Below are 25,212 nucleotides of genomic sequence, written 5' to 3'. Positions count from 1 at the left end.
GAGACATCTGTGGTGTTGTGTTGTGTGGCAAAACTACACATTTTAGAGTGGCCTTTTATTGTCCCAAGCACAAGGTGCACCTGTGTCATTTTGTTTAATCAGCTTCTTGATATGCCACACCTGTCAGGTGGATGGATTGTCTTGGCAAAGGAGAAATGCTCACTAACAGGGATGTAAACAAATTTTTTTACAAAATTTGAGAGAAATAAGCTTTTTGTGCGTATGGAACATTTCTAGAATATTTTATTTCAGCTCGTGTAACATGGGACCAACACTTTACATGTTGCATTCATATTTTTTGTTCAGTGTAAATTAGCTAGCTATCTACGCTACTCACCGTACTATAGGCTACAGATTTGAGTCCCTACTAGAGTGGTCATTTTTATGTTATTGAGTAAGCCTCTATCTTTGTTTAATATAATTTAGCAAATGACTAATCTAATTCAAATCCTTATTATTCTGTAAGAAATGTAAGGTATTTTTTACATGTTGCAATAAAGCTGACTACAATAGAAGCTCATCTTTTGTTTGTAGGTATTTTTACTTGGTAATGAATAATAAGTAATTATATAGAAATTGCTCATATGTAACTGTAAAGTTACACTTCATTTTAAATAGTTAAATCCTGTGTAAAAAACTAGCAACAACCTTGTACTTATGCAGATATTACAGATATGTACTCGATGGTGTATTCGTGTGTTTATCTCACTTGAATGGCGCTTTCAGATGCTGATGATTAGAATGTCAGAATGGGTAACGTACTTTGTAGGTACGCAATAACTACAAGTAAATACCCCTCAAGATACACTTTAACTAGCTAAATCCTGTGTAACACCTGGTGTACTTGTGGGTTTATCCTTCCAACTTGGATGGCGCTTTCGAAAGCCTTAAAATAAAGGCCAGGTTGTCAGGATGGGTAATCTACACTACAAAACATTAAGAACACCTGCTCATTACATAGACTGAACAAAGGAATCCAGGTGAAAGCTCGGATCCCTTATTGCTGTCACCTGTTAAATCCACTTCAATCAGTGTTGATGAAGGCGAGGAGACAGGTTAAAGAAGGATTTAAGCCTTGAGACCATTGAGACATGGATTGCGTATGTGTGCCATTCAGAGGGTGAATAGGCAAGTCAAAAGATTTAAGTGCCTTTGAACGGGGTATGGTAGTAGGTGCCAGGCGCACCGGTTTGAGTCAAGAATTGCAGCGCTGCTGGGTATTTCACGCTCAACAGTTTCCTGTGTGTATAAAGAGTGGTCCACCATCTAAAGGACATCCAGCCAACTTGACACAACTGTGGGAAGGATTGGGAATGCATTGGGAATGCATTGGGAATGCTTTGGGAATGCATTGGGAATGCTTTTGACACCTTGTAGAGTCCATGCCCTGATGAATTTAGCCTGTTCTAGGGACAAAAGGGGGAGGGGGGGTGCAACTCAATATTAGGAAGGTGTTCTTAGTGTTTTGTAAACTCAGTATATATAAGGAGAGGAGAACGACACAATGGTCAATTACCTTACCAGAAGTAATTTACATAATGGTGTATTACCTTACCAGAAGTAATTTACATAATGGTATATTACCACACCAGAGGTAATTTACATAATGGTATATTACCACACCAGAGGTAATTTACATAATGGTATATTACCACACCAGAGGTAATTTACATAACGGTATATTACCATATCAGAGGTGATTTACATAATGGCATATTACCATACCATACGTACTTTACATAATGGTATATTACCATACCCGAAGGCATTTACATAATGTCATATTACCATACCAGAGGTAATTTACATGATGGTATATTACCATACCAGAAGTAATTTACATAATGGTATGTTACCATACCAGAAGTAATTTACATAATGGTGTATTACCATGCCAGATGTAATTTACATTATGGTCTATTACCATACCAGAAGTAATTTACATAACGGGAGAATACGTCTATTCATAATAAGACCATATAGCCTAAAACTTTAATTAATTTGTTTGTTTCACACATTATGAGCATTAAGATATGTCCTGTTGGTAGGCTGCTGCAGATTATAGGACAGGCCTTCAGGGAAAATAAATACGGCTTAAAGAAACAGGGATGTTAGGCTTACTTTCAAAATACTCTCAATGAAAGAAGGAAAAGAACCAAATGAGCAAAGAATTTTTTATTTTTTATTTAACCTTTATTTAACTATGCATGGTGTACAAAATCATGGTATACAAAATAGAACAAGGTTATTTGGATCAGGCACAGCGGCGTTAATTGCATAGGTCGATGAGAAAATAAATATATTCATTACTCAAGTCGTTTGTATTATTCTCTGGTCATTCAAATTCATTCTGCACGTCACTACATGTTTTGTGATATCGAATAACAGATGTAAGGAGAGGAAATGCCAAAATAGCCTACTATCGTACCGGCAACAGCCTAATCTATAGGACAATACGTCTATTAAAAGTCAACCAGTTGTATATTAATCCAGTTATTTAATTAATTTGTTTGTTTTCACACATTTTGGTCAATATGATCCATACTGCAAACGATAGGATAGACCTATCAGGGGGACCTAGACTGCAATGTCTATCGCTCTGATTGCTCCTGTTTCAAACAGTTCTCAGAACATGTGGGCTCTCCTTAACCTATGGTATCATGTGGTTCAATAGTTGATCTAGCAACAACACCTAAACCTCTAATAGGAAAGAAAAGGCTTGGGGACGCTTTTACAAGGCGAGCTGCCAAGAGTACATCCACCACTCTCACTGTTACATTAAATGGAGTCCTTTTGACTCAATAGTAGCACTCAGTGTTACAGGTAGTGTAATATACCGTAGGTCTAAAGGACGATGTTAGTAATGATATAATGGTTCTCTTCCATTAATGTCAAAACAACCTGAGAGGGCTGATGTAATGAAAGTGGGCAGTGGCTTTTGTCCCACCACGTCAATTACAACATGGAATTGTGGGTAATATTTGATTGAGACGATGATCAATGGGATTTCAACCTTTATTCACCCACTCAAAAAGACATCCAACGGTTATTTGTTTAATTTTCGAGTTTGAAAACTATATTTACTCATAGTCAACTAGTGAGGTTGAGAACACATTGCCATTTGATTCGACCAAAACACACCATGAACTCAACGGGGATAATCACTAATCCATAGACTCAACAGGGATTATCACTAATCCATGGACTCAACGGGGATTATCACTAATCCATAGACTCAACAGGGATTATCACTAATCCATGAAATCAACAGGGATTATCACTAATCCATGAAATCAACAGGGATTATCACTAATCCATGAACTCAACAGGGATTATCACTAATCCATGAAATCAACAGGGATTATCACTAATCCATGAACTCAACAGGGATTATCACCAATCCATGAAATCAACAGGGATTATCACTAGTCCATGAACTCAACAGGGATTATCACTAGTCCATGAAGTCAACAGGGATTATCACTAGTCCATGAAGTCAACAGGGATTATCACTAGTCCATGAAGTCAACAGGGATTATCACTAATCCATGAAGTCAACAGGGATTATCACTAGTCCATGAAGTCAACAGGGATTATCACTAATCCATGAAGTCAACAGGGATTATCACTAATCCATGAAGTCAACAGGGATTATCACTAGTCCATGAAATCAACAGGGATTATCACTAATCCATGAAGTCAACAGGGATTATCACTAATCCATGAAATCAACAGGGATTATCACTAATCCATGAAGTCAACAGGGATTATCACTAATCCATGGACTCAACAGGGATTATCACTAATCCATGAAGTCAACAGGGATTATCACTAATCCATGAAGTCAACAGGGATTATCACTAGTCCATGAAGTCAACAGGTTGAGATTAAACTAGGAAAACAATCTGTATCAACCAGGGCCTTTCTGATGTTGCACACTCTTGAACGCACCCTGATAAGTATATTACAATTCTACTCATGGTGCAAAATGTATCTTCCAGATTTAGGGTCGATTTTACTGTTGGCTATTGTCATTCTGTGTAACACAATTACAGCAGTAACTTGGAACAGCATTGTGTAAACCTTGGTCCATGTAAAAAAAAACTGTAAACATTTTTGGGGGTGTCAAAGTGTCACGCCCTGGCCTTAGTATTCTTTGTTTCCTTTATTATTTTAGTTAGGTCAGGGTGTGACATGGGGAATGTATGTGTTTTTGTATTGTCTAGGGTGGTTGTATGGTTTAGGGGGTTAAGTAGAGTAGATGGGTTTGTGTTTAGTGTAGTTGTCTAGCTGTGTCTATGGTTGCCTGAATGGTTCTCAATCAGAGACAGATGTCATTAATTGTCTCTGATTGGGAGCCATATTTAAGACAGCCATAGGCACTAGGTTAATGTGGGTAATTGTCTATGTTGTACGTTTGTAGCTTGTGTGTGCACTTACGTCTTTAGCTTCACGATCGTTTGTTGTTTTGGTTTCAGTTTGTTAAAGTGTTCGTTGCGTGTTTTTTTCCTTTTCTCTAAAATAAAACAATGTATTTTGCACACGCTGCGCCTTGGTCCACTCTCTCTCAGCAAGACGATCGTGACAGAATTACCCACCAAAGGACCAAGCAGCGTGTGAAACAGCAACAGGACCCACCTACACAGGATTCATGGACATGGGAGGAGATATTAGATGGAAAGGGACCTTGGGCACAACCGGGAGAATATCGCCTCCCTCGTGAAGAGCTGGAGGCAGCTAAAGCTGAGAGGAGGCGATATGAGGAGGCAGCACGGAAGCAAGGCTGGAAGCCCGTGAGTACAACCCAAAAATTTCTTGGGGGGTGGCTGAAAGGGAGTGTGGCGAAGTCAGGTAGGAGACCTGCGCATACTCCCTGTACTTACCGTGGAGAGCGAGAGTACGGGCAGACACCGTGTTACGCAGTAGAGCGCATGGTGTCTCCTGTAGGTGTTCATAGCCCGGTGCGGGTTATTCCACCTCCCCGCACTGGTAGGGCTAGATTGAGGATTGAGCCGGATGTCATGAAGCCGGCCCAACGCATCTGGCCACCAGTGCGTCTCCTCGGGCCGGCTTACATGGCACCAGCCTTACGCATGGTGTCCCCGGTTCGCCTACATAGCCCGGTGCGGGTTATTCCACCTCCCCGCACTGGTCGGGCTACGGGGAGCATACAACCAGGTAAGGTTGGGCAGGCTCAGTGCTCAAGGGAGCCAGTACGCCTGCACGGTCCGGTATTTCCGGCGCCACCTCCCCGCCCCAGCCCAGTACCACCAGTGCCTACACCACGCACCAGGCTTCCAGTGCGTCTCCAGAGTCCTGTTCCTCCTCCACGCACTAGCCCTGTGGTGCGTGTCTCCAGCCCATTACCACCTGTGCCTACGCCACGCACCAAGCCTCCTGTGTGTTCCCAGAGTCCTGTGCGTCCTGTTGCTGCTCCCCGCACTATCCCTGAGATGCGTGTCTTCAGCCCGGTACCACCAGTGCCGGCACCACGCACTAGGTCTAATGTGCGTATCCAGGGTCCAGTATGCCCTGTTCGTTCTCCCCGCACTAGCCTGAAGGTGCGTGTCCTTAGCCCGGTACCTCCAGTTCCGGTACCACGCACCAGGCCTACAGTGCGCCTCAGCCGGCCAGAGTCTGCCGTCTGCCCAGCGCCATCTGAGCCATCCGTCTGCCCAGCGCCATCTGAGCCATCCGTCTGCCCAGCGCCATCTGAGCCATCCGTCTGCCCAGCGCCATCTGAGCCATCCGTCTGCCCAGCGCCATCTGAGCCATCCGTCTGCCCAGCGCCATCTGAGCCATCCGTCTGCCCAGCGCCATCTGAGCCATCCGTCTGAGCCATCCGTCTGCCCAGCGCCGTCTGAGCCATCCGTCTGCCCAGCGCCGTCTGAGTCTTCCGTCTGCCCAGCGCCGTCTGAGTCTTCCGTCTGCCCAGCGCCGTCTGAGTCTTCCGTCTGCCCAGCGCCGTCTGAGTCTTCCGTCTGCCCAGCGCCGTCTGAGTCTTCCGTCTGCCCAGCGCCGTCTGAGTCTTCCGTCTGCCCAGCGCCGTCTGAGTCTTCCGTCTGCCCAGCGCCGTCTGAGTCTTCCGTCTGCCCAGCGCCGTCTGAGTCTTCCGTCTGCCCAGCGCCGTCTGAGTCTTCCGTCTGCCCAGCGCCGTCTGAGTCTTCCGTCTGCCCAGCGCCGTCTGAGTCCTCCGTCTGCCCAGCGCCGTCTGAGTCTTCCGTCTGCCCAGCGCCATCTGAGTCTTCCGTCTGCCCAGCGCCATCTGAGTCTTCCGTCTGCCCAGCGCCATCTGAGTCTTCCGTCTGCCCAGCGCCATCTGAGTCTTCCGTCTGCCAGGAGCCGCTAGAGCCGTCCGTCTGCCAGGAGCCGCTAGAGCCGTCCGTCTGCCAGGAGCCGCCAGTCAGCCAGGAGCCGCTAGAGCCGCCAGTCAGCCAGGAGCCGCCAGGAGCCGCCAGTCAGCCAGGAGCCGCCAGAGCCGCCAGGAGCCGCCAGAGCCGCCAGTCAGCCAGGAGCCGCCAGAGCCGCCAGTCAGCCAGGAGCCGCCAGAGCCGCCAGTCAGCCAGGAGCCGCCAGAGCCGCCAGTCAGCCAGGAGCCGCCAGAGCCGCCAGTCAGTCAGGAGCCGCCAGAGCCGCCAGTCAGCCATGAGCCGCCAGTCAGCCATGAGCCGCCAGTCAGCCAGGATCCGCCAGAGCCGCCAGTCAGCCAGGATCCGCCAGAGCCGCCAGTCAGCCAGGATCCGCCAGAGCCGCCAGTCAGCCAGGATCCGCCAGAGCCGCCAGTCAGCCAGGATCCGCCAGAGCCGCCAGCCAGCCAGGATCCGCCAGAGCCGCCAGCCAGCCATGAGCAGCCAGATCCGCCAGCCAGCCATGAGCAGCCAGATCCGCCAGCCAGCCATGAACAGCCAGATCCGCCAGCCAGCCATGAGCAGCCAGATCCGTCTCTCAGTCCGGAGCTGCCGTCCCTCAGTCCGGAGCTGCCGTCCCTCAGTCCGGAGCTGCCGTCCCTCAGTCCGGAGCTGCCGTCCCTCAGTCCGGAGCTGCCGTCCCTCAGTCCGGAGCTGCCGTCCCTCAGTCCGGAGCTGCCGTCCCTCAGTCCGGAGCTACCCCTCCGTCCGGTGGCGCCCTCTGGGATGGTCTTCAGTCCGGGACTTGCTACAAGGGTCGCCGCTCCAGAGGCGCCACCAAAGCGGGTATTGACAATGGTGGAGTGGGGGCCTCGTCCCGCGCCCGAGCCGCCGCCATGATGGGAGCCACCCCGGACCCTCCCCTTCTGTTTCAGGTTCTGCGGCCGGAGTCCGCACCTTTGGGGGGGGGGGGGGGGTACTGTCACGCCCTGGCCTTAGTATTCTTTGTTTCCTTTATTATTTTAGTTAGGTCAGGGTGTGACATGGGGAATGTATGTGTTTTTGTATTGTCTAGGGTGGTTGTATGGTTTAGGGGGTTAAGTAGAGTAGATGGGTTTGTGTTTAGTGTAGTTGTCTAGCTGTGTCTATGGTTGCCTGAATGGTTCTCAATCAGAGACAGATGTCATTAATTGTCTCTGATTGGGAGCCATATTTAAGACAGCCATAGGCACTAGGTTAATGTGGGTAATTGTCTATGTTGTACGTTTGTAGCTTGTGTGTGCACTTACGTCTTTAGCTTCACGGTTGTTTTGGTTTCAGTTTGTTAAAGTGTTCGTTGCGTGTTTTTTTTCCTTTTCTCTAAAATAAAAGAATGTATTTTGCACACGCTGCGCCTTGGTCCACTCTCTCTCAGCAAGACGATCGTGACACAAAATCAAGAACTGTTTAAATTAAAATGTATTGCATCACAAAAGAGATGTACAAGCCAAAAACAAATATATGAAGCAAAAAATATATATTTTCTGGCACATGCTTCTGGAAATACAAATTCCATATACATTTAAGCAATTAAAAGCGCCGTCGGAACAGGCTTTGATGCTTCTGACTTCTGAAGAACTCTTTCATCCCTTTTCTCATTGGCTCTCCAACTACCCCCCTTGCGGTCAGGTCTTGACATTGCCTGTAGTACATCTGCCTCTGTAGCCTTTGATTCGCCAAGACTCAAACCTGCTGTAAAGGGGGAAAACAAATATTAGCTAGAGAAGGTATTCAAATGTCCTGTAAAATGGCATAATTTGGACTCCATCGTCACAGGAAAAGGGTCTGATCTTTTGCAGCAATTTGATGAGGGGGATCCTCCATTGAAGAAGACAGAAGGAGACCTCGAGCCCTTGTGCTCCAGGGTTAAGCCATGTAAGAGAAGATGATTCTCTGCAATAAAAGATTGGACAACACCTTGCCAGTTGTTTTTACAATTAGAATACCTTACGCTGACAGTGTTGAAACATGGAGTGAATCCGTCTGGGTTGAGCCTATCTTCCCACTAGCCACACGCTTGTAGATCTGAAAGGACCAGTTCAAGTGATACGGTAGAAGATCCTCCCAGTCTATCAAAAGGCACGGGGGTTGTTCAGTGGCAAGGGTTTAGAGACAAAGGGTTGATTAGTAATCAGCATTGCAGGCTACCATACTTCCATAACTTGGAGAAAGTAGTGGTTGGGTGTGGGAGATTAGATTCCTCATGTGATTCTAAAACACACAACAATATACTGCATAAAAAACTATGCCAAGTCAATTTTATGTAAACAAACTGTCAATGTGTTTCATTAAACATACCAGTTATAAATTATTTGAATACAGTTTTTTTTTTTTGGTTTCTCTTGGAGATCTCCTCCACCTCACTGGCGTTGGTGATTTCGAACATCTTCACATTGCGGTTTTGATTCTGAATGGTTGGGTGAGGGTTCAAACAATTTAACAGTCATTTCTAACAACCAACAGCTTTTTACTTTTTGCATTTTCAAGTTTAATATATATGCTATTTACCTGATTTCAGTTTTATCCTCAGAAGCTGAAATGACGTCCCTTTCAGAGAGGCTGTGGACCAATCCCGTTACTGCTCATATTGATTTGGGGGACACCACACAGTTCGCTTTTTTGATCCACTGCTCTGGAATAACACTCCCTTCTCATTTTCCATCCACACTGCTCTGGAATAACACTTCCTTCTCATTTCCCATCCACACTGCTCTGGAATAACACTTCCTTCTCATTTCCCATCCACACTGCTCTGGAATAACACTTCCTTCTCATTTCCCATCCACACTGCTCTGGAATAACACTTCCTTCTCATTTTCCATCCACACTGCTCTGGAATAACACTTCCTTCTCATTTTCCATCCACACTGCTCTGGAATAACACTTCCTTCTCATTTCCCATCCACACTGCTCTGGAATAACACTTCCTTCTCATTTCCCATCCACACTGCTCTGGAATAACACTTCCTTCTCATTTCCCATCCACACTGCTCTGGAATAACACTTCCTTCTCATTTCCCATCCACACTGCTCTGGAATAACACTTCCTTCTCATTTTCCATCCACACTGCTCTGGAATAACACTCCCTTCTCATTTCCCATCCACACTGCTCTGGACCACATCCTCTGAGATTACAACCTGTGGACATAGACATTATTAAACAATATAAACTATTCCAATACATCTGATCTTACTTGGCAAAACTGTACAAGAGAGCAATCACTATGTATTGCCTACGATAGTGCAGACACACAGCCTTCCTGATGAGGTCAATGACGAGAGCGATCACTATATATTAACCTACGATAGTGCAGACACACAGCGTGGCTGACGAGGTCCTCGGGATAAAAACCTTTTCTTTTGCATTTGTGGATATTTGAGATACTGATGATGTTGACAACTTTGGCAGGCCACATGGGAAGAAAGATGGAGTTGTCAGTTTGAGTATGGTGAATGACATCACAGACAAGGTTTCCATTGCCTCTTATTCATTGGACAGACCCATATTTGTCCCGGAGGATGAAGCAACCATCTGGCATGTTATTCTTGATGTATGGTTGGATGTTCTTGGCAATATGTTTCCCTTGGCTTGATTCAGACAGTCGCCTCGTCACTTTGTACCAATGGATTAGGTGGGCTTTTGATGGCACGTTTAAGCCACTGCAAATGGTTCTCAAACTCAAAGCAATCGAGGTCATTGAGTGAGCAGTTGTGAAATGCAACCATCATCTGCCAAGTGAGTGAGACCGTGTACATTGGTACATTGTAAACTGTAAGTGTATCATCATAGACATTCTTGCTCATCTCAAAGTGCATCAGCAGCTGTTCTGAATAATCAAGGTAATGTCTCCTCCGGTCATCATCTGGATCGATCTAAACGGACGTGGCTACACTGAGGGACAGCGGAGATAGACCATTTTGTAAACAACATCCTTCAATACTATGGGACCCGTGTAGAGCAAAAAACGGCCTGTACTCAGTGGCCTTCATGGAAAAGAGATCAGAGCCTCTGACAACTTGGTTTCCTGAGAGAAAAACAGTCTGCATGTTCTAGAGCCTTGTTTAAGGGAAATCAACCTCATGACAACCAAGCACGCCATATGCATATAATCTAATGGAAAGCCTGAAATAAAATAAACTCTAGCGTCTATCGATGGAGATGTAGCTACCTGATGGCTAGCCAGGTAGATCAATTTATTGAGTTCACCATCATTTCTCTCTGGATGCGTGCCCTCAGAGCGCAACACCACCCTTCCGTTCCCAGAGCCTTTAATCTGACCTTTCTCATGCTAAATATCTACTACGGGATTTGATGCATTCTAGCACGGCTCTCACTGGTGCATCACAAAGACCAGCTTTGATTGTGACACGATAATGACCATTTGTCCGATTGACACTTGAAACCAGGAGCACCTTCAACTGAGACAGGACACCACTCAGGTAATCATCCGCAGCAGGCTTAGTCTCTCCAGTGAATGGATGAAAATCATTAAAGCTGCATAAAATAGGCCAAAGTTGACAACTAGATGATTTGAAGAGAGGAACACCATCAATGTTGATTTTCAAATAAATTGTAAACCTCAATGAAATCTGGATGCTCAACCAGTCTTCACTATACCCTGCTCAACACCAGGAGAAAATCATAGTTACCCTGACATTTCTCAACAGTGTTGTACTCTCTGGGTGAATGCATAAGTGTGTCAAACAATATTTTAGTATGATCACATTGAGAAGGTGTCACTTAAATGACCATTTACACTAGTTTCAGTAGAAATGTCAGAAGTTCCATTAATCGCTAGACTCTGACAGATTCTAAAACATCCACGTGGATGTTTACTCCACCGTTTATGATAAGGCACAGCTAAATTGCAGTAGTCCCAACAATCAAACTAAGTCCCATTTGCCTTTACAGGTGACAAAATGATTGTGTTTTACCTCTTCAAAGATCGTCTTCTTGTCCACCGGGCTTGATTAACTTGAAATTGGTTGTACTCTGTGTTCATTTTCTTCTTCTATGGTATTATGGCGGTCGGCAAACATACGTTAGAGGTGCATGCTGCTGTATGGGGTAGTATACGAGATTTAAATAAATAACTAAACATATTCCGGGAAATTAACAAGCGCATCTTCGAACAGTATTTCTTGCAATGTTTCAGCCATAAAATCCTGGAGACAGAAAAACGTTTCAGTTGGAGATACAATTATGGCCAGTTTCTGGGACTTCTTGCTCGTTTTGGCAGTACAATTAATCACATGCCATAAAATCCACCTTCTTCATGAGCAGCATATCAGTTTCCATCAACTGCTGAACGACACTGAATCTCCACAGGCTGCGGGGCATCCACCACCATATCTTCAGCTCCCTTCGCTCCTTCAACTATTTTGTGTGCCTCTTTGTCGGAGACCTGCTGTACAGCCCTGACCCTTAACCCTTCAAACTCCTTTACCCTAATCGGGCACTCTAGGAAAATAGGAACGTGATTTCCGGCACAATTACAACACCATGTATCCTCAGAGTCTTCAACATTATCCCTTCAGCGCACACTTGATACATGGCTTGATACATGGCTTGCTGCACGGCTTGATGCACGGCTTGATACACGGCTTGATGCACGGCTTGATACATGGCTTGCTGCACGGCTTGATGCACGGCTTGATACATGGCTTGATGCACGGCTTGATGCACTGCTTGATACACGGCTTGATACACGGCTTGATACACGGCTTGATACACAGGTTGATACGCAGCTTGATGCACGACTTGATACACGGGTTGATACGCGGCTTGATGCACGGCTTGATGCACGACTTGATCCACGGATTGATACGCGGGTTGATACGCGGCTTGATGCGCGGCTTGATACACGGCTTGATGCGCGGCTTGATGCACGGCTTGATACACGGCTTGATACACAGGTTGATACGCGGCTTGATGCGCGGCTTGATACACAGGTTGATACGCGGCTTGATGCACGGCTTGATGCACAGGTTGATACACGGCTTGATGCACGGCTAGCTGCACGGCTAGCTGCACGGCTTGATGCACGGCTAGCTGCACGGCTTGATGCACGGCTAGCTGCACGGCTTGATGCACGGCTTGATGCACGGCTAGCTGCACGGCTTGATGCACGGCTAGCTGCACGGCTTGATGCACGGCTAGCTGCACGGCTTGATGCACGGCTTGATGCACGGCTAGCTGCACGGCTTGATGCACGGCTTGATGCACGACTTGATCCACGGGTTGATACGCGGCTTGATGCGCGGCTTGATACACGGCTTGATGCGCGGCTTGATGCACGGCTTGATACACGGCTTGATACACAGGTTGATACGCGGCTTGATGCGCGGCTTGATACACAGGTTGATACGCGGCTTGATGCACGGCTTGATGCACAGGTTGATGCACGGCTAGCTGCACGGCTAGCTGCACGGCTTGATGCACGGCTAGCTGCACGGCTTGATGCACGGTTAGCTGCACGGCTTGATGCACGGCTAGCTGCACGGCTTGATGCACGGCTAGCTGCACGGCTTGATGCACGGCTAGCTGCACGGCTTGATGCACGGCTTGATGCACGGCTAGCTGCACGGCTTGATGCACGGCTTGATGCACGGCTTGATGCACGGCTTGATGCACGGCTAGCTGCACGGCTTGATGCACGGCTAGCTGCACGGCTTGATGCACGGCTTGATGCACGGCTAGCTGCACGGCTTGATGCACGGCTTGATGCACGGCTTGATGCACGGCTAGCTGCACGGCTTGATGCACGGCTAGCTGCACGGCTTGATGCACGGCTTGATGCACGGCTAGCTGCACGGCTTGATGCACGGCTAGCTGCACGGCTTGATGCACGGCTAGCTGCACGGCTTGATGCACTGCTTGGGCACGAGAGCTCTCAGCGCATATCTCACATATCCCAGCTTCACATGTGAAGGGAGATGCGCTTTGTCAAACATCAATTATATCGACAGGTTTTCTTCTTTTCTACCGTCCACCACACGGTTCCGACGGCGTGCTCCGACGGCGTGCTCCGACGGCGTGCTCCGACGGCGTGCTCCGACGGCGTGCTCCGACTACTCCTGGTATGTTCCTTGTAAACCACAAGGCATCCACATCCAACGCAACCCCAGAGATGACACCTTTTAACGGTGTTCTGCTCCAAGAATCTTAACTCTCCACTTCATACATTGATAGCTTGTAGAGCCTTATTGCCTTTTCCTTCTGCCCTGTCTTCAGATTTTACTTCATTATAGGTATCTCTTTATTTAGGTTGATAGCATGACCTTGATTCAAACATACCATTTTACTATGAACATTGAAACAAAGTCCATTTAAATATGTCTAATCAAATATGAAATTCAACATAATTTAAACCACCCAATATATAGGATGAAAAACTGACGTTGGTTAAGCAGTGAGAACATGCAAAAATGTCAACATCTAAAATATTATGAAAATGTGACATGAATCGGATGTTGCATGTTCAACCTACACTACCTATCAAAAGTTTTAGAACACCTACTCATTCAAGGGTTTTTCTTTATTTTTACTATTTTCTACATCGTAGTATAATAGTGAAGACATCAAAACTATGAAATAGCACATATGGAATCATGTTGTAACCAAAAAAGTGTTAAACAAATCATAGTATATTTTATATTTGAGATTCTTCAAATAGATATGTATGCCAAGAGTGTGCAAAGCTGTCATCAAGGCAAAGGGTGGCTATTGGAAGAATCTCAAATATGAAATATGTTTCGATTTGTTTAGTACTGTTTTGGTTACTACAATGTTCCATTTGTGTTATTTCATAGTTTTGATGTCTTCACTAGTATTCTACAATGTAGAAAATAGTAAAAATAAAGAAAATCCCTTGAATGAGTAGGTGTTCAAAATTTTTGACCGGTAGTGTATTTACAACACCACATGACATGAATGTGTTGCAATTTCCATGTAAATTCTACATTTAAAAAAATGTACCATTCTATGTGGAATTGTCATTGCAATTTCAACATATACATAGTTTGATGATTATGTTGAAATTTGATTGATGTAACAACCTGTTAGTCAGGTTAAGTCATTGTATTCAAGTTGAAGGTTGACCCTAATTTCAATGTTTGCAACGCTGGTAGAAATGATATAAAAACAGTACCGGTTGATGACTTTTAGCAAATCCAAATGTCTTTCAAAGATAGATTCAACGTCACAATATGTTGACAAATGACGTTGAAACAACGTTGATTCAACCACTTTGTGCCCCGCCTGGTATGTTATGGTTGATCGGATCGTAGCTCCCAAGTGCCCTAGAAAGAAAACAATATTGTCAAGAAAACGTAGATGAAATTGAAAAAGTTTCAAGAATTTTTTTTAAATGTTTGAGAATAGACAGCATTAATGATAGAAAATAACACAGGATAAATATTATTATTTGTTCAAGGAATTTTTTGCCCATTCACTGAAGTGAATTCACAGGCTGTATTCTTCTTGCACAAACGTCCAAATGTACGACATGTAAGATGCTGGAGAGAATAGCTGAAATAAAGTTTTTGTAATACAGGAAAGGTCACCTCCAGTCCAAGGGACACGAACACCTGTCTATCAACAGGTCTGTCCTTGGTAGATGTCATGGCCGTGAATGAATAGAGACACGAGTATGAGAGTAATCGTATAGTGACATCTACTGGTAGCTGAGCAGTATTACACCTTCAGTTTATAAACCGGGGGGGTTGTTCAGGATCCCAACATTTTACAACCGTTTGCAACTAAATCAATTAATCAGAATAACTAGTACTCCCTGCTCAAAACTCCATGCTTCTGCAGTACACCCAGCAGAAGAAACAAATATGTATCTGTGATAACAGGCTTACACGCTCTTCTGAAGTGCAAGAGACCCTAGGTTAAAACTCCAGCAGGTCACCTAAAACATCAGCAAAATACCAGATGCATTTCCTTCTAAATAAGAGTCACATTATTAGGAATCAGCCATAGAATGGTTTAAAATTGTCTGGTGAATGTATCCGATTCTATAGCTCACTCAAAACTGGAATTTCAATGTTGTTGAAGGATGAATAGCTACTTCCACTAGATGGCATCATTGTCACGAAAAAGAGGAAGAGGGCCTGGTGAAGGCCTGTTAGGTCTAGGCTATACACACGGCCGCCGTTATGGGCGGGCCTTAGTGGGCCTGACCCGCTCTACCTTGCCTATCCAAATAAAATATAGAAATATTGATCATTTATTTGACCGAGACGCACGCCGTCAGAAAGAGGCATCAATCTCAGTTAGCAAAACATCGCCCCTCTGTCTCTGTATGTGTGACTTGTATATCAGATACATTGGCTACATAGTGGGGCGCTGTCTCGCTATGCTTTCTCCGGTGGTATACCATAGTTTCAGCCGAGAGGAAGAGACGAAGCAAAAGGGCTCACTCTAGCCAAAATCTGTCCAGTATAAATCCAATGCGTTTCTATGGGAATAATATGCAGACCTAAACTTGTCGCCCGCCTTCTCTACTTTTGGACAAGGAGCCCCATTGTTAGGGCAGAGACATGAGCATCTCGTCATTATAAACAGATCTCTGGTTTCAGCCTCTTGAGAATTGGAAAGGAAAGTAGGCGAGTGCATTGTTAGGATGCTGGATTGCCTTAAAGTAAATTGATGTTTCGTCTAAATTATATAAGTACTCTTATCTAAATAAAATACTTCACCGGGGAGTATGACTTAGCCACGAGGATCATTAGCTTCTTTTTAAACAATAGCTGTGGATTGTTTCAAATCACAAGTGTGTTTAGGAAGATCAAATCAAATTGTATTTGTCACATGCGCCAATACAACAGGTGTAGGTAGACCTTACCGTGAAATGCTTACATGCAAGACCTAACCAACAACGCAGTACAATAAATAGAGTTAATAAAACATTTACTAAATGAACTAAAGTAAATGCCAAGAGTGGCAAAGGGTGGCTATTTTGAAGAACCTGACACTTTCTTGGTTACTACATGATTCAGTATGTGTTATTTCATAGTTTTGATGTCTTCACTATTATTCTACAATGTAGAAAATAGTACAAATAAAGAAAACCCTGGAATGAGTAGGTTTGTACAAACTTTTGACTGGTACTGTATATGTCCTGGATGTCAGGAAGCTTGGCTCCAGTGATGTACTGGGCCTTATGCACTAACCTCTGTGGCGCCTTACGGTCAGATGCCGAGCAGTTGCCATACCAGGTGGTGATGCAACCGGTCAGGATGCTCTCGATGGTGCAGCTGTAGAACTTTTTGAGGATCTGGGGACCCATGCCAAACCTTTTCAGTCTCCTGAGGGGGATAAGGTGCTGTCGTAGCCTCTTCACAACTGTCTTGGTGTGTTTGGACCATGATAGTTTGTTGGTGATGTGGACTCCATGGATCTTGAAACTCTCGACCCGCTCCACTTCAGTCCCTTCAATGTTAATGGGGGCCTGTTCGGCCCTCCTTTTCCTATAGTCCACGATCAGCTCCTTTGTCTTGCTCACATTGAGAGAGAGGTTGTTGTCCTGGTGTAACCGATGTGAAATGGCTAGCTAGTTAGCGGTGGTGCGCGCTAATAGCCTTTCAAACGGTGATGTCACTCGCTTTGAGACCTTGAAGTAGTGGTTCCCCTTGCTCTGCGGGTGCCGCGGCTTTTGTGGAGCGATGGGTAACGATGCTTTGTGGGTGACTGTTGTTGATGTGTGCAGAGGGTCCCTGGTTCGCGCGAGGGGACGGACGTAAAGTTATACTGTTACATTGGTGCCGTGACCCGGATCAACAGCATCAATGTAACAGTATAACTTTACGTCCGTCCCCTCGCCCCGACGCGAACCAGAGACCCTCTGCACACATCAACAACAGTCACCCACGAAGCATCGTTACCCATCGCTCCACAAAAGCCGCGGCCCTTGCAGAGCAAGGGGAACCACTACTTCAAGGTCTCAAAGCGAGTGACGTCACCGTTTGAAAGGCTATTAGCGCGCACCACCGCTAACTAGCTAGCCATTTCACCCTCGACACCATCAAATTTGCTAACGACACAACAGTGGTAGGCCTGATCACCGGTGGTGACAGCCTATAGGGAGGAGGTCAGAGACCTGGCAGTGTGGTGCCAGTGTAACCGATGTGAAATGGCTAGCTAGTTAGTGGTGGTGCGTGCTAATAGCCTTTCAAATGGTGACGTCACTCTCTTTACACCGTGGCTAATCTCTGTTATTGTCATCTATGCATAGTCACTTCAATGACTCTACCTACAGTATATACTACCTCAACTATCCGGTGCCCCCGCACATTGACTCTTTACTGGTACTCCCCTGTGTATAGTCTCGCTATTGTTGTTTTACTGCTGCTCTTTAATTACTTGTTAATTTTATCTCTTATTCTTGTCCGTATTTTTTGAAAATGCATTGTTGGTTGGGCTCGTAAGTAAGCATTTCACAGTAAGTATTCGGCGCATGTGACTAATACAATTTTATTTTATTTGAGTTCCCGACTTGGAATTCCGAGTTGGATGACCGTTCAAAACATATTTTCCCAGTCTGAGTTTTTTTCTGATTTCCCAGTTGTCTTGAACTCACTGAAGTCTGGAATTTCCCAGTTCCGAGTTTCCAGTTGTTTTGAACACGGCAGAAGACATTCTGGAATGACAGCATGGCCAATGTATTCAACCTTTTCTTGCCCATGGCATGTGAATGTTTATCAGTTTAAGCTTGGAAAAGAGACCCTTAAACCCAGATTTAGACCACACACCCACTCCATTGAATAGCAGGCTAGTGATTGCTTTGCAACTCTTGCAGTTAGCCACTGATTCCTTCAAACCACTCATTGTTAAATTTGCGATTTCCAACTTGTTGTGTAATGTTCATGTCCAATTGCAGATGAGCACCAATACGTTTTATCTATCATTTATCTTCAGTATTTCTCTTCATCTGACAAGGATTGAAAAGGATTTGCCAGTAGATTGTCAACTTGATTCATGATGATGACTGCTAGCTTGCTAGCTAAGATTTTGAAAGTATTATGTTGACATGATCAGTCCAATCAAAACTACGGTAGATATAATGTGATTTGACGTAATTGTATCTGTGGCCAATGACCTTGAGCCTTCTTGGATGGGCACTTCTTATGTAACTCTATGGCAGCACCCAAGGGACTTGAATTTTCGTGCTCTCCCCGTAGATTTTGTGATGATGTAGTGTCCCCGTGAGTGACAAAACACTGAGCCAATCACGGTGCAACTAGAGAACATTACCAACCCCTACGTATGTTCCGCTGTCTGACCCACCACCACAGAAAGCAATGAGTGAGGCTGAAACACCTGCATTTTGGAGCTGCCTTACTCAAGAAAACAAAAAAGAGGCCATGTTTGTATGCTGCTTTATCACCTCAATGTTTTTTTTGCAGATTGTTTGCAAACTGATATGTGACACGTACTAATGTCAAAATAACATGCAAAACAGGCAACAGGTGGGGCTCAAATAATAATCATTATTTGTATTTTTTTTTAGCTCAACAGGTCGAGCTCAGATATTCCTGCAGTCATGCCAATTGCACGCTCCCTCAACTTGAGACACCTGTGGCATTGTGTTGTGTGACAAAACTGCACATTTTAGAGTAGCCTTTTATTGCCCCCAGCACAAGGTGCACCTGTGTAATGGCATGCTTTTTAATCAGCTTCTTTATATGACACACCAGTCAGGTGGATGGATTGTCTTGGCAAAGAATAAATGCTCAAAAACAGGGATGTAAACAAATGTGTGCACAATATTTTAGAGAAATAAGCTTTTTGTGCTTATGGAACATTTCTGTGGTATTTTATTTCAGCTCATGAAACATGGGACCAACACTTTACAGGTTGCGTTTATATTTTTATGCAGTGCATATTTTGTTCAGACCATAAATTATGTGAAGAATTGTATAAACTGCAGACACATGAGTTCACTCCTGATTCAGTATTTGTTTATGTCCAGGACTGTTATTAAGATGAACGTTTGTTATGAGGATCAGTGTTTCCCTTTAAGAACCAACGTAGCACTACTCATCTGCTTTCAACAATGCATTTGTCTTTCCGTGAGGCTCTCAAACGCAACTCAGGCATTCCGGTCATCCACCCCGAGCGCCCGAGCAGAGGCACACCGATCTCTGGCGGAGTCCTTACCGGAGACGGGCTTCGCGGGGTAATCAAGAAGGCAGGCAGTAAACCATCCCGGGTATAACGATGGAACCGTAAAATAAATACGGAAGGGTGGAACAGGTAAACCTTCTTTTTCGATTCAAGACGTTGTAGCCTAATGCCATTTGGCTTTGCTGTCATTTTACTAAGGATGCTCCGGTGTAGGGCACATCAAGGACTGTGAATAAGTACGAATAGAGTATTCGAGAAATGGAGACATGCAGAGAGAGCTGCAAAGATGTTGCCAAGCCGAATATATTTTTGTTTATAAAGATCAGAGTTACGCACGCACCTATAGCATAGGCCTAATGTTATGATGGTTGGTTGTTTTGTTTGCGTCGCTGTCCAGCAGCGAGCCTGCTGCTGCAAGGATGCAGCGCAGATGTGTGTGTACCTTGTCATCTTGCGCTATACGTTGGTAGTAGCGGTACTAGGCTGTTCTCCGGCCAGGTGATCACAACCCTTGCAGATTACGCGTCGGTCATTTGCGAATTGGCGTTATACATTATTGATGCAATGTATTTGGAAAGCATTTGATAGAGATGGTTCATATGAAAGGCAGGTTCAGTAAGCGTTGGGGAAAAGCACAGTAATCTCAAGCCAAACACCTGCCATTTTAGTAGCCTACTAAAGTCGTGACTGGTCTCCTGGCATGCAATTTGACCTTGCAGTAGTTTTCGATTTTCAGTAAAAATAGGAAATCTCACGGAAATATAAACATCTGGCTTGTAAAAGGGCTCTGGACTTTGTGTTTGTTGGTGGGGACATTGTAGATTGTTGGTCAGGTTACTGACACTCTCTCCAAATGTCCTCTAGAAATAGATGTTGTTTTCCCAGGAGTCTGCAGTGACTCAGCTTTGCATTATGGTTGTTGGTGCATATGGTGATGACCAGAGGGGTAAAGGGCCCAGTTGTTGAGAGCACATACACCCCTCATACACCACACATGCACCACACATACACCACACAGACACCCCACATTCACCCCACATTCACCCCACATACACCACACAGACACCACACATACACCCCACATACACCCCACAGACACCCCACAGACACCCCACATTCACCCCACATTCACCCCACATACACCCCACAGACACCACACATACACCCCACATACACCCCACATACACCACACATACACCCCACATTCACCCCACATACACCACACATACACCACACATACACCACACATACACCACACATACACCACACATACACCCCACATACACCACACATACACCCCACATACACCATACACCACACATACACCACACATACACCACACATACACCCCACATACACCCCGCATATAACCCACATTCACCCCACATACACCCCACATTCACCACACACACACCACACATACACCCCACATACACCCCACATACACCCCGCATATAACCCACATACACCCCACATTCACCCCACATACACCCCGCATACACCCCACATACACCCCGCATATAACCCACATACACCACACATACACCCCACATACACCCCACATACACCCCACATACACCCCACATTCACCCCACATACACCCCACACTCACCCCACATTCACCCCACATACACCCCACATACACCACACAGACACCCCACATACACCCCGCATATAACCTCTGCCTGGTTCCAAAACAACCATAGACTGGATCCAAAACAACCATAGACTGGATCCAAAACAACCATAGACTGGATCCAAAACAACCATAGACTGGATCCAAAACAACCATAGCCTGGTTCCAAAACAACCATAGCCTGGTCCTTTCCTGTCTAACTACATCCTCTTTAGTGTTTGCAGATTGGAGAGGACTGTCACAGGACTGATCACATCAAATCACATTTTATTTGTCACATGCGTCGTAAACAACAGGTGTAGACTAACAGTGAAATGCTGACTTACAGGTTCATTTTTCAACAATGCAGAGATAAAGACACAATATAAAAAATATATCAAATTTGAAATAGTGACACAATTAATAAATACACAGTGAATAATGACTAACAATGACGAGTAAAAATAACATAGCTATATACAGGAAGTAGAAAATAACATGGCTATATACAGGAAGTACCAGTACCGAGTCGATGTGCAGGGGTACGGGGTAATTGAGGTAGATATGTACATATAGGTAGGGTTAAAGTGACTAGGCAACAGGATAGATAATAGACAGTAGCAGCCATTTGATTAGATATTTAGCAGTCTTGTTTAGCAGTCTTATGGCTTGGGGGTAGAAGCTGTCCAGTTATTGCACCACCACCTATAGCCTTCAATGGACTCAGTGAGCCTCTGCCTTATTGCAACACTGATGCTTTCCCTTCAGATCTGCAAACTCTGAAGGTGGAAGGGCTAGACATTGGACCAGGCCTGTAGGGTCAGGCAATTTTCTGCTGTCCAATCCCAGTGAACGAATGACCAATCCACTGCCAGTATCATATTCGCTAGCTACACACATCCTGATATTAAAACCCCACCCTTGATCCAGTCTGTTACACAAATGAGACAATGTGCAGCTCACCTTTTGGATAAGTGGCGGAATGACTGTCTCCATGGTAGCTTGGCCATCACTGTCATAGCATGCTGTTTCCTGTCAGTCTCCATTGTACATATCTCTCTCTCCAACTCCTCCTGAGGTAGAGTACCTCATGATAAGCTGTAGACCACACTATCTACCAAGAGACTTCTCATCTATATTATTCATAGCCGTCTATTTACCACCACAAACCAATGCTGGCACTAAGATCGCACTCAATGAGCTATATAAGGCCATAAGCAAACAAGAAAATGCTCATCCAGAAGCGGCCCTCCTAGTGGACGGGGACTTTAATGCAGGCAAACTTAAATCCATTTTACCTCATTTCTACCAGCATGTCACATGTGCAACCAGAGGGAAAAAACTATAGACCACCTTTACTCCACACACAGAGACACATACAAAGATCTCCCTCGCCCTCCATTTGGCAAATCTGACCATAATTCTATCCTCCTGATTCCTGCTTACAAGCAAAAACTAAAGCAGGAAGTACCAGTAACTCGCTCAATACGAAAGTGGTCCGATGACGCGGATGCTACGCTACAGGACTGTTTTGCTAGCACAGACTGGAATGTGTTCAGTGATTCATCCAATGGCATTGAGGAGTATACCACCTCAGTCACCGGCTTGATCAATAAGTGCATTGATGACATCATGCCCACAGTGACCGTACGCACATATCCCAACTAGAAGCCATGGATTACAGGCAACATCCGCACTGAGCTAAAGGGTAGAGTTGCCACTTTCAAGGAGCGGGACTCCAATCCGGACGCTTATCAGAAATCTCACTATGACCTCAGATGAAACATCATCCTACTACACCAGCTCTGATGCTCGTCAGATGTGTCAAGGCTTGCAAACTATTACAGACTACAAAGGGAAACCCAGCTGCAAGCTGCCAAGTGACACTAGCCTACCAGATGAGCTAAATGCCTTTTATGCTCGCTTTGAGGCAAGCAACACTGAAGCATGCATGAGAGCAGCAGTTATTCCGGACGACTTTGTGATCACACACTCCGTAATCAATGTGAGCAAGACCTCTAAACAGGTCAACATTCACAAGGCCACACAGCCAGATGCATTACCAGAGCGTGTACTCAGGGCATGCGCGGAGCAAATGACAAGTGTCTTCACTGACATTTTCAACCTCTCCCTGACCGAGTCTGTGATACCCCCATGTTTCAATCAGACCACCATAGTCCCTGTGCCCAAGAATACTAAGGTAACCTGCTTAAATGACTACCGCCCCATAGCACTCACGGTAGTCATGAAGTGCTTTGAAAGGTTGGTCATGGCTCATATCCACACCATCATCCCGGAAACCCTAGACCCACTCCAATTTGCATACCGCCCCAACAAATCCACGGATGACCCAATCGCAATCCACACTGCCCTTTCCCACCTGGACAAACTCCATTGTTCAACACTGCAGAGCCCACAAAGCTCATCACTAAGCTAAGGACCCTGGGACTAAACACCTTCCTCTGCAACTGAATCCTGGACTTCCTGACGGGCCACCCCCAAGTGTTAAGGGTAGGCAATAACACATCTGCCACACTGATCCTCAACACCATGGCCCCTCAGGGATGCTTACTCCCTATTCACCCATGACTGCGGGGCCAAGCACGACTCCAACACCATCATTAAGTTTGCTGACGACACAACAGTGGTTGGCCCGATCACCGACAACGATGAGACAGCCTATAGGGAGGAGATCAGAGACCTGGCAGTGTGGTGCCAGGACAACAACCTCTCCCTCAATGTGAGCAAGACAAAGGAGGTGATCATGGACTACAGGAAAAGGAGGGACGAACAGGCCCCCATTAACATTGACACGGCTGTAATGGAGCGGGTCGAGAGTTTCAAGTTCTTTGGTGTCCACATCACCAACAAACTACCATGGTCCAAACACACCAAGACAGTTGTGAAGAGGGCATGACAACACCTTTCCCCCTCAGGAGACTGAAAAGATTTGGCATGGGTCCCCAGATCCTCAAAAAGTTCTACAGCTGCACCATCGAGAGCATCCTGACCGGTTGCATTACTGCCTGGTATGGCAACTGCTCGGCCTCCTACCATAAGGCGCTACAGAGTGTAGTGCATACGACCCAATATATCACTGGGGCCAAGCTTCCTGACATCCAGGACCTATTTACTAGGCGGTGTCAGTGGTTAGAGCTTTGGGCCAGTAACCCGAAAGGTTGCAAGATCGAATCCCAGAGCTGACAAGGTAAAAATCTGTCGTTCTGCCCCTGAACAAGGCAGATAACACACTTTTTCCTAGGCCGTCATTGAAAATAAGAATTTGTTCTTAACTGACCTGCCTAATTAAATAAATGTTTAAAAAAACTCGTCACCCAAGTCATAGACTGTTGTCTCTGCTACCGCACGGCAAGCGGTACCGGAGCGCCAAGTCTAGGTCCAAAAGGCTCCTTATTAACAGCTTCTGTAAGACTGCTGAACAATTAATAAAATGGCCACCCGGACTATTTACATTGACCCTCCCCCCTTTTGTTTTTAAACTGCTGATACTTGCTGTTTATTATCTATGCATCTATGTCACTTTACCCCTACCTACATCTACAAATTACCTCGACTAACCTGTACCCCCTGTATATAGCCTCGTTACTGTTATGTCATTTTATTCTGTTAATTTTTATTACATTTTTTACTTGAATTTATTTAGTAAATATTTTGTTAACTCCATTTCTTGAACTGCAATGTTGTTTAAGGGCTTGTAAGTAAGCATTTCACGGTAAGGTCTGCACCTGTTGTATTCGGTTTGATTTGATTTTGATTGACTCCCTCGTCCTAGACCCACAAGCAGCTTTGTTAGTCCATTAAGCAGTTTTCTTTTCACCGGCCTTATTGTCTCATTGTGCTCCAAGCTTTCACCCGGACACTGCTCACGATATAAGTAAAGCATTTAGCACAATTACTGCAGTGACTCCAGGCAAGGGAATTTCATTTCACGCTAAATGAAAGCAGTCCGAATGACTGACAGATAGATGGGTAGATTTAATTTGCATTATCTGACTGATTCTTTGTTCTTTGTTTTTCCTTGGTGATTTGCATGCAGTGATATCCAACTATAATACGA

The 25,212-nt window shown here is 45.3% G+C and overlaps 1 protein-coding gene across 1 annotated transcript in view; it reads left to right on the top strand.

Annotated features, from left to right (window-relative positions):
• The first annotated feature begins 19,368 nt into the window (after positions 1-19,368).
• LOC139543034 (syntaphilin-like) overlaps positions 19,369-25,212 on the top strand; it is a 40,897-nt gene continuing 35,053 nt past the window's right edge. The window contains exon 1 of the mRNA XM_071349140.1: positions 19,369-19,648. The gene's annotated coding sequence lies outside the window, so the exon portion shown is untranslated. The remainder of the gene's footprint in view (positions 19,649-25,212) is intronic.

This window comes from Salvelinus alpinus, chromosome 17 (assembly GCF_045679555.1).
Source record: "Salvelinus alpinus chromosome 17, SLU_Salpinus.1, whole genome shotgun sequence".
Taxonomy (NCBI): Eukaryota; Metazoa; Chordata; class Actinopteri; order Salmoniformes; family Salmonidae; genus Salvelinus; species Salvelinus alpinus.
This window is presented reverse-complemented; position numbering and strand designations above follow the sequence as displayed.